Source organism: Myodes glareolus, chromosome 3, assembly GCF_982192425.1.
Source record: "Myodes glareolus chromosome 3, mMyoGla1.1, whole genome shotgun sequence".
Lineage (NCBI taxonomy): Eukaryota > Metazoa > Chordata > Mammalia > Rodentia > Cricetidae > Myodes > Myodes glareolus.
The window spans coordinates 115,591,741-115,602,465 of record NC_142028.1 but is presented as its reverse complement, the minus strand read 5'-3'; positions in this window follow the sequence as shown (position 1 = coordinate 115,602,465).

Below are 10,725 nucleotides of genomic sequence, written 5' to 3'. Positions count from 1 at the left end.
TTGAGAATTTTGCGTCAATGTTCATGAGTGAGATTGGCCTGTAATTCTCTTTCTTGGTTGTGTCTTTATGTGCTTTTGGTATCAGGGTAACTGTAGCTTCATAAAAAGAGTTTGGCAATGACTCTTCTGTTTCTATATTGTGAAATACCTTAAGGGTAAGAAATAAATACAAGGAATTAACCATCACCTTTGATCATCTACCCATCACCAAGAAAGTTACATCATCCAGCAATAGCCAGGTTGCCATTGTCTTTGCTTCCTGAACTCAATGAGACCCTTGGTCAACTATTAAAAGTGCGTTTTTCTAAACTTAAATTGTTCCCCAAGATGTTGTACCTCAACTTCATTAACCTAAACATCTTAACTTAACCTTGAGACATTGTGAAAAACTTTGTTTAACAGAATAAATGTCATATACAGCAAGCCAACATCCAACATCAAACTAAAAAGAGAGAAACTCAAAGTGATCCCACTAAAGTCAGGAACAAGGCAAGGCTGTCCACTCTCTCCAAATCTATTCAACATAGATCTTAAGGTTATAGATAGAGCAATAATACAACAAAAGGAGATCAAATGCATACAAACTGGAAAGGAAGATGTCACACTTTCACCATTTTTAGATCATATGATAGTAATTATAAGTGACCCCCAAAATTCTTCTAAGGAATTCCTACAGCTGATAAACGCTTTTGGTAATGTGACATTACATATTACTTAAAATATCTGTAGCTCTCCTATATACAGATTATAAGTAGGCTGATAAAAATCATAAAACATCACCCTTCATATTAGCCACAAATAACATAAAATATCTTGAGGTAACACAAATCAAACAAATGAAAGACCTGTTTGAGAAGAACATCAAGATGTTCAAGAGAGACAATGAAGAAGCTATCAGAAAATAAAAAGATGTATCATGCTCTTCCATAGGTAGGATCAATATAGTAAAAATGCTAATCTTACAGAAAGCCATCTATACATTGAGAGCAATCCCCACCAAAATCTCAATCAAATTCTTCACAGACATTAAAAGAGCAATTCTCAACTTCATATAGGAAAACAACAAAACAAAACAAAACATTTGATTCAGTGTGGTCAAATATATATTTAGATCTGTAATCCATTAGTACATGAGTTTTATGCATGGGGATAGATACGGATCTATTTGCATTCTTCAACATGTTGACATCCAGTTATGCCAGTACCATTTGTTAAGGCTGATTTCTTCTTTCCATTGTTTAATTTTAACTTCTTTGTCAAAAACTGGTATTCATAGCTGTGTGGATTAATATTAATGTATTTGATTCAATTCCATTAGTCAACCTGTCTATTTTTATGCCAGTACCAAGTTGTTTTTATTACTCTAGATTCTGTAATAGCGCTTGATGCCCGGTATGGTAATGCTTCCAGAAGCTTCTTTTTTTTAATTTTTTTTAAATTTTTTTTCTCAAGGTTTATTAAAATACAAAAGTCTCCAATTCCGCCCCTCCTCCCAGAACCCTCCCACTCCCCCCACTCCCTCCTCTCCTCCCTTTCCATCCCCAAGAGCAGTCAGGTTCTCCCACCCTGTGCGTAGTTCAAACTCCTCCCCCCTCCCTCCAGGTGCAGGAAGGTGAGCATCCAAATAGAGTGGATCCCAAAAATCCAGTATATGCAGAGGAAACAAGTCCCAGTGTCATTGTCAATGGCTTTTCAGAAAGACTCCGGGCCAGCCCTATTCAGAGAAACCGGCCTCATTCAGAGGATCTGGCTGGATCACGTGCTCGCTCATTCCCAGACAACTGGCCTTGGTGAACTCTCATTAGATCAGTCCCCTTGTATCAGTGGGTGGTCGCATCCCTCGCAGTCCTGATTTCTTTTTTCATTTTCTTCCTGCTTCTGCTCCTCATTTGGACCTTTGGGGACTCATTCCGGTGCTCCAATGTGGGTCTCCGTCTGTATTGCCATCCATTGTCGGATGAAGGTTCCCTCTGATCTTGCCTTCCTTGCTCACGTTCTCTTTCCTTCTGCTTCTCGTTTGGACCTAGGGAGTTAAGTTCAGTGTTCCAAAGTGGGTCTCCGTCTCCATGTCCATCCATCGCCAGATGAAGGTTCTATGGTGATAAGCAAAATATTCATCAGTATGGGTACTTATAAACTTTCCTCTTAGCACTGCTTTCATTGTGTCCCATAGGTTTGAGTATGTTGTGTCTTTATTTTCATTAAATTCAAGGAAGACTTTAATTTCTTTCTTTATTTCTTCCTTGACCCAGGGATGATTCAGTAGTTGACTGTTCAACTTCCACGCATTTGTAGGCTTTTTGGTGTTCAAATTGTTATTGAATTCTAACTTTATACTGTGGTGATCCGACAAGACACAGGTGGTTACTAAAATTTTTTTGTATCTGTGGAAGTTTGCTTTGTTACTGAGTATGTGGTCAATTTTCAAGAAGGTTCCATGAGCTGCAGAGAAGAAGGTATATTCTTTCCTATTTGGGTGGAATGTTCTATAGATATCTGTTAAGTCCATTTGATTCATTACCTCTAGTAATTCTCTTATTTCTCTGTTGAGTTTCTGTTTGATTGACCTGTCCGTTGGTGAGAGAGGTGTGTTGAAGTCTCCTACTATTAGTGTGTGTGGTTTGATGACTGCCTTGAGTTCTAAAAGTTTTTCCTTTACATAAGTGGGTGCTTTTATATTAGGGGCATAGATATTCAGGATTGAGACTTCCTCCTGATGAATTGTTCCTGTTATGAGTATGAAATGTCCATCTCCATCTCGTCTGATTGATTTTTAGTTTGAAGTTAATTTTGTTGGATATTAGACTGGCCACACCAGCTTGTTTCTTAGGTCCGTTTGCTTGGAAAACCTTTTCCCATCCCTTTACTCTGAGTAGGTGTCTGTCTTTGTGGTTGAGGTGTGTTTCTTGTAAACAGCAGAATGTTGGATCCTGTTTTCGTATCCAATCTCTTAGTCTGTGCCTTTTTATAGGTGAGTTGAGTCCATTAATATTAAGTTATATTAATGACCAGTGGTTGTTGATTCCGGTTATTACTGTGTGTGTGTGTGTGTGTGTGTGTGTGTGTGTGTGTGTGTGTGTAGTAGAGTTTGTGTGTTTCTCTTCTTTGAGTTGCAGTTGTGAAGGGTCGCTAGATGTCTGGGTTATTGTAGGTAGTGATGGCAATGTTGGATTCCTTGGGTTGCGATTTTCCTTCTATTACTTTCTGTAAGGCTGGATTTGTGGCTATGAATTGTTTAAATTTATTTTTATCCTGGAATATTTTGCTTTCTCTGTTGATAGTGAACAATAGCTTGGCTGGGTATAGTAGTCTGGGCTTGCAGCCATGGTCTCTTAGTTTCTGCAGTACCTCTATCCAGGATCTTCTGGCTTTCATGGTTTCCATAGAGAAGTCCGGTGTAAGCCTGATAGGTTTACCTTTATAAGTTACTTGACTTTTTTCCTTTGCAGCTCTTAATATTCTTTCTTTAATCTGTATGTTTTGTGTTTTGATTATTATATGACGAGGGGATTTTTTTTTTCTGATCCAGTCTATTCGGTGTTCTGTATTCTTCTTGCACCTTCATAGGAATATCATTCTTTAGATTGGGAAAGTTTTCTTCTATAATTTTGTTGAATATATTTTCTGGGCCTTTGATCTGCCGTTCTTCTCCTTCTTCAATCCCTATTATTCTTAGATTTGGTTTTTTTATTGTGTCCCACAATTCCTGAATGTTTTGTGATGAGAATTTGTTGGATTTGCTGTTTTCTTTGGTCAGAGAGTTTAATTTCTCTATGGTGTCCTCAGAGTCTGAGATTCTTTCTTCTATCTCTTGTATTCTGTTGGTTATGCTTGTTTCTGAAGTCTCTGTTCGTTTACCTAGATTTTCCATAGCCAGTCGGCCCTCGGTTTGTGATTTCTTCATTGACTCTATTTCAGTTTTCAAATCTTGAACAGTTTCCATTACCTGTTTGATTGTTTTTTCTTGGTTTCCCAGAATTTCATTTACAGATTTACTCATTTCTTCAAACTTTTTGGTATATTTCTCTTCCATTTCTTTACTCATTTCCTCAATCTTTTTGTTATACTTATCTTCCATTTCTTTACGGCAGGTTTTCACCTCCTGTTTAAGTTCCTCTATTATTTTCATATAGATCCGCTTAGAGTCGATTTCTTCTATTTCTTCTGGAGTAGGGTGTTCAATTCTTCTCATTTCGTGCTCTCTTGATTCTGGTGATGTCATGTTGCCTTTCAGGTTGTTGGAGGAATTCTTGCATTGGTGCCTGCCCATCTCCACCTCTCTGAATGAAACTCTTCCGCACTCTCTGGATAGAACTCCTCAGCACTGTCTGGATAGAGCTCCTCAGCACCTCAGCTGGGATACCTGGCCTTCCCAGGGCCCAGGAGACAAGAGTGCAGCGGCAGTGGAGGCAGGGAGGGGTCCGGTGAAACAGGGAAGACCCTGCTGCAGAAGCTGAGGGGGGAGGGGCTGTGCTCTCTTCCCGGGCTGGCCGCCCAGGCTAGCACCCATTCACCTCTCTGGGTAGAACTCCTCAGCACTGCTCTAGGAAACTTTTTTAATGAAAGGATAGGAGGACAGCATTTAGTGCATCTTCAGAGTCGAAGAGTTTTTAAATCTGGCCCAAGTAAATTGTCCACTGTAATCTCACCCTAGGGATGTCTATTCAAAGAAAAAAGATGGGTTGACTCACTTCTACCAATGGGAGCCTGAAGAATGCATTTTTCAGGTCCAAGATTTTGTACACTTGTTTCTGGGGGAATCAGACTCACAAGAGTGTATGTGTTTGAAAACAGGGGGTAGATGGTCTTGATTGCCTTAGTAACTTCCCTTATGTCTTGGACAGGTATATAATCAAAGGGCCAAGGTTTCTCAGGAGCAGCAGAATGCCTGTTTCTCTAAGCCAGTCAATATGGACAGTAATTCCTTTTTTTAAATGCAACTGAGGTAACTGGGTATTGTTAAATCTGGATGGAGTGGTGTAGATAACTGGCTAATTGAACAATTCTAAGAACTTGGTGTAATGCCATTGCTGTGGGGTTAGTTTCTGCCCATATCCTTTGAGTTTCTGCTACAAATTTGAGATATAGCCAAACTGTATCTTTTGATTTGGGGCAGAATTTTCAGATAGTAGATATTCTTCTGACAATGAGCAAGACACTAAAATTTTGTTGTGTGTCTGTAAGACTATATCTTATTGTTAGAGAAGGTGATGGTGACTTTCAATTTGTGTAAGAAGTCTCATAGAAATAGGAAGGTAGGGAAATATGCAGTTTTTCAGAGAAAGGGGGCTCTGTGATCTCTAGCTAGTTGTACAAGTTACTGGTTGAGAAGGATGGGGGCTCCTTTTTAGGATCCAATGGCTCAAAAAGAGTGAGACTTGGGGATTCAGAGGGGAAGAATGTAAGAATGGCTGGAGTCAGGGGAGCCTAGGGAATAGGGAGCATAATTGGAGTCACTGCCATTGTTCAGGGGAGACTGTAGTTAGAAGCTGATTGTTCATTCCCAGCTGCCCAGACTTCCAAAATAATCACACAAAACTATATTATTTAAATCACTGCTTGGCCCATTATCTCTAGCTTCTTATTTGTTAACTCTTTCATCTTAATTTGACCCATCTCCAGTAATCTGTGTATTACCACGAGGTTGTGGCCTACCAGCAAAGTTTCAGCGCATCTGACTTTGGCAGTGGCTCCATGCCTTGTCTCTACGCTGTCTTCTTTTTCCCAGCATTCATTTTAGTTTTTTCCACCTAGGGCTACTGTACCCTATCACAGACCTACGACAGTTTCCTTATTCACCAATGATATTCACAGCATACAGAGAGGAATCCCACATCACCTCCCCTTTTCTGTTTAAGTAAAAAGGAAGGTTTTAACTTTAACATACTAAAATTACATATAACAAAACAGGTATCAGGCAGTTACAGAATTACAGTTACAATATTTATATCTACTTTATCTTTTTCTTATCATAACTAAGAAAAACTATAATTATAACTATGTATTCTTCAACTCAATCACAAACTCCATAAGAATATAATATTACCTAAGTAAACAGGAAGTACATTGTAAGCAATTTCCAAAACTCTAGAATTGACAGAGACATCTCACTGTCTGGAGAGTCACCCAGTGTTCTTCTGTACTGTTGAGGCATTCATATTCAGCCTACAGGCCCACAGTATCTAGCAGTCTTTTTCACAAAGCAAGGCATTTCAGAGAAATTTCTGCCTCTATTGTCAGTTTGTCAGACACATTTTCTGTGTCCTGCGGAATGTCTAGCAGACTCTTTCATAAAGCATTTGCTGTATAAGCCTAATAATCAGAGGAATTCCTACAGTAAAGGAGAGAATTAACTCTGCCAAAGTATCTTCTGACCTCTACCCATACACTTTTCATATGCGTGTGTCCCCCCCGCCACCTCACACACACACATGTTGTGATCCAGCTGCCCTCACTCCCTCTGACCTACAGCGGAACTTCCTTGTGGTCTGTAATTGGCAAGGATGTTTGTGTTCTTTCTGGCCAGTGGGTCTCCACAGAAGGAGTAGAGGTATAAAAGGTTGCTGGGCAAAATAAAGGTTGCTGTTCTTCCACCTGAAAAGAAGCCTTTGTGTCTCAATCCTGGCACCCCCCCCCCGCCAGTCTTGGCTATCCAGGGTGCGCTGGCTGCAGCATACACACGCATATACATACACACACACAGAGAACACACACACACACATACACACACAGAGAGAGATAGATAGGGAGAGAGAGAGAGAGAGAGAGAGAGAGAGAGAGTAATAATAAGTAAATAAGTACTGTGAAAATGAATATCATACCAATAATCTGCCAACAGGTTAAATAAAAATCACCAGGAAATTTCTAAATAAACTTTGTTTATAGATGTTTGATTATTGAAACATTATACAGTAATTAAGAGTGCCAGACTGAGGTAACTAATCTTCTGTATATTTAAAATCCATACTTGTAAGTTATTTGAATGTGGTTCAGATGAATGAAAAGGGGGAATATTTTTCTCCTTGTCCTCCAAGTTCAATAAGGTCTCAAGGGACTGTGGGCAATCTCTTGATGGTCTTTAATTTTGGTAGGTCACCTGTTCCCTTGTTCAGGGAAAACCAAGCTCAATGAATTAAAACCAATGTCCAGTCTACAAAGAAGAGAATCAATACAGGAAGTATTTCCTCAGTGCTTCAAAGGAAGTTGCAGTCAGGTCACACAAGGCCTTTGACTTATCCTCACCTTGATGGCTAAATGGCAAAGAAAGACTAGAGTAGCTGGAGGTTCTTCTTAAATTCATATGACCTCTGAGAATTATATCATCAATTGGTCTTGACAGTACAAAAGAATAAAATTAGTTTTGACAACTGCAGCATTAAACATTCAGCAGGAAAGTTTAAACAAAGACTAAAAACTTGGTTACAGCCCAAGGTGTCTTATTCCCGAGGCATTAGATGTAAGTCTATCTGAGATGTTAGACAACTATATTTTACTAATACTTTATTCTCGATAAAAAGATACAGCCCAGATGTCAGACTTCAGATGTTGGCTCACTGAAGCACCTGGCCAGAGCCAAGGGAGACAGGTCTACTATTCTTTAACCTAAAAATTAAATAGTGAAGAAGAAACCAGAATCATACCAAATTTTATCTGATGTTCCAACTATCTAAGCATATAAATTAAGATTGTGTGCTCATTATACTGGAGACCAACCTTAAAGGCCAAAGAAAAATAAGGAATCAATCAGATGGGTATTCCTGGGAACTCATCAAGATAGTCTAATCAACTGTGGACATTTTAATCTTTTCCCTGCACCTTTCGCCAAAGTCTTTTTTACCTCCCTCTATCTGATAGTTGTATTCATGGACAGACCATTGAAACGGGTACTCCCACACTACCATGTCTGACACCCTAACTTCAGCTGAAAGAAGCCATAATGCTTATTGTCCAAATCCAATAAAGGCATTTAGAGCTCTTTTTTTTCCCCAGAGGAGGCAGTATGCTAATAACACAATGTAGAAAACAGGGAGTTTAAGGTAAGAAGAATGCAAGCAAAAGTAAAGAGTTTTCTTCCTTTAAAAGGCAGAAAACCCTTGGTATAAGCAAGGACTCAGTGAAACCATCAAACCGGAAACTGGACTACTCTAGTTGGTGTAACAAATGACTGGGTTTTCTCTGACAATAGAGAACTGCAGCTTGGTTGAAAGTGAGAGTATTTTATATGAGAATTGTGGACAGAGAAAGGGGGCACCTTTGAACTTATGCAGTCTGTTCAATTCAATCAGGAGCTAAATGAAACAAAAACCCATCTTACAAGATCCTCTTTCCTAGTAAATAGAAATCTGGCTCTCATGATTCTTAAGAAATGCTGAATTCAGACTTTTATTTACCCAATAACAATCCTTCTGCTTGTCTAGTCAGAGTACTTTTGTTTATGACATTTGTCATCAGCAGATTATGAGGACCCGTTTTGAACTTAACATTCCAGTCTTTTCTTGATGATAGTGGTTGACAGTAGTCCCCTGAATACTTGCAGTTAATTGGGGGCATTGATAAGCAGGGCATGGCTTCCTGGAACACTAATTCAAAACTGGGTCTCAGGCAGGCAGTCAATGTTAGGAGATCTGAGGGAATTCTGTCCAAAGCATCTGATGTATTGACTGTTGGGTTGTTTCAATAATTCTCCTCTAAAGAAACCTGAAGAGAAAGGAGCAATTATTACTATAAGTATAGAAAACCGTATACGGAAGGGAGCAGTTAGGCTCGAGGACCACAGTGAAAACCATACCTAGAACTGCTCATTGGACTCGTCAGCTGGAGGCCACACTTTGTACCCAGTTTGTGCAAGTTTTCATTTTCTCTTCCAATTGATGGGACTCATTCACATAGTAGCAATATTTTTCATTAAAAAAATAAGTACCCCCCCTTTTTCAGAAGAAAACAAGTTCAGGACTCACCAGTTTTGTAGGTCCACCAAGGCTAGAATGAGCCCACTCTCAGGGACAGGGAGTAGATAGGTAGAGCTTAAGCTGCTGACTAACAGGAGTGCTTATCAGGCAAGGGATGCAGCAAACTTTTAGTTGTGACAGAGAAATCTTAGTTGTGACTTCCTGAAACTTACACAATGTTTTTTAAAAGTTGCCATAAAGTGATCAAGATATTAGACATATCAGTAGGACCATTGTTTGATTTAATGTGTACTGAAATCATGATTTTGAGTCATAGCAAAATAAAGCCTGAAAAGTTATCAATATAAGCATGAAGTTTAAAACTAACAAAGCGAACTTAAGTTTTTGGGTCTCGGACTATATAATTTTGATTATATTTACATTTCTAGTAGACCAAAGATTATTTACTTATGACAACTCTATAGAGTTAAATAGAGATTTAACATTTATGTCTTAAATTTTAAAATTTGAAACACTAATACAACATTATCATCTTTGAGTCTCATTTTTTTTCATATGCCTTAAATGACTTTCTCAGACCCTGGAACCTCCATCAACCTTCTCCCTTTCTTTTCCTTTCTGGAATTATCCAAATGCTTCCCATGAGGCAGAAGTGTTTGACTATTTAGAGCAGACAGCCATTGAAAAGGCAGGTCCTTTTAAGATCATGACTGGAGAACAAAGCAATGGTGAAAAGTAATTTTTTTAAGTCAGAAATGACAGCATGATAGTTTTGTGCTTGCCTTTTTCATTGAAACCTGTCCTGTTGATGCTAGAAAGCAGCAAGGTCTGATTTTTGTACTTGAAACATTGAGGGTGCAGGTAATTGAGCCTGAGTTTTGAAGCTTTTTGTTTAAGAGACTTGGGTAATTTAAACTTTCCTTTAAAGGTCTCAAATCTGTATGATTAGCAAGTAACATGTCCATCTTTTGTTCCCAAAGTTACTGTAAAGCGAGAATGTTTTTAAAGGAAAAGCAGTCTTTTTAACTTTGACCAAATAAAGCATCAAAATTATTATAATCTGTCAAAGCATCTCTGCGATTTCTTCCAAATAACTGGCATAATTTATTTACTTTACATAAATTAGGGAAATATAGTCAATTTATATTTAAAAGAAACCTACCAAAGAGAATTGGTCCTCAAAGGTTCAAGGGGACCTCAAAAATTCAGGTCCTCAAAAATTCAGGAAAGAGGTAGATGAATAGAAAAGGAACAGCTTCATTTAGCTATGAGATGACTGCCCAATAACATGGCTAGACAATTAGGTATAACAGGGTAGGAGTGAGTGGTCAGTTGTCCCCAGAGGGAAAAGAGACCTGTAGATGGGGCTGGTGAGGCTGGCCATCAACATCCACAAGCACTTTCCTTAAGGATAAGTTTTATCAGAGTGAGTGGGTGTTGGAGGAGGCCCCTTGTTGGTTCCCGGCTGCCCATCCCCTAAATGATCACACTAAAACTGTATTAATTAAATTACTGATTGGCTCATTAGCTTTAGATGCTCATTGGCTAACTCTTACATTTTAATTTGAACCATTTCTATTAATCTGTGTATGCGTTTGAGAGCCATCATCTACTTTCTGATTTTTTTAATACAAGCTATCTTAGGGCCTGGTGTTCCCTTCCTAGTCTAGTATAAATTTATTTTTGTAAACAAGGGTTCAGTCCAAGTTACATATATGGTATGCGGTAACAAATTAAGAGTATTTTTACACAGATTTTTTAGCAATCAATCATTTTTCTTATACATTTTCAGCTAACTTTTTCTCTTCTTAAAATT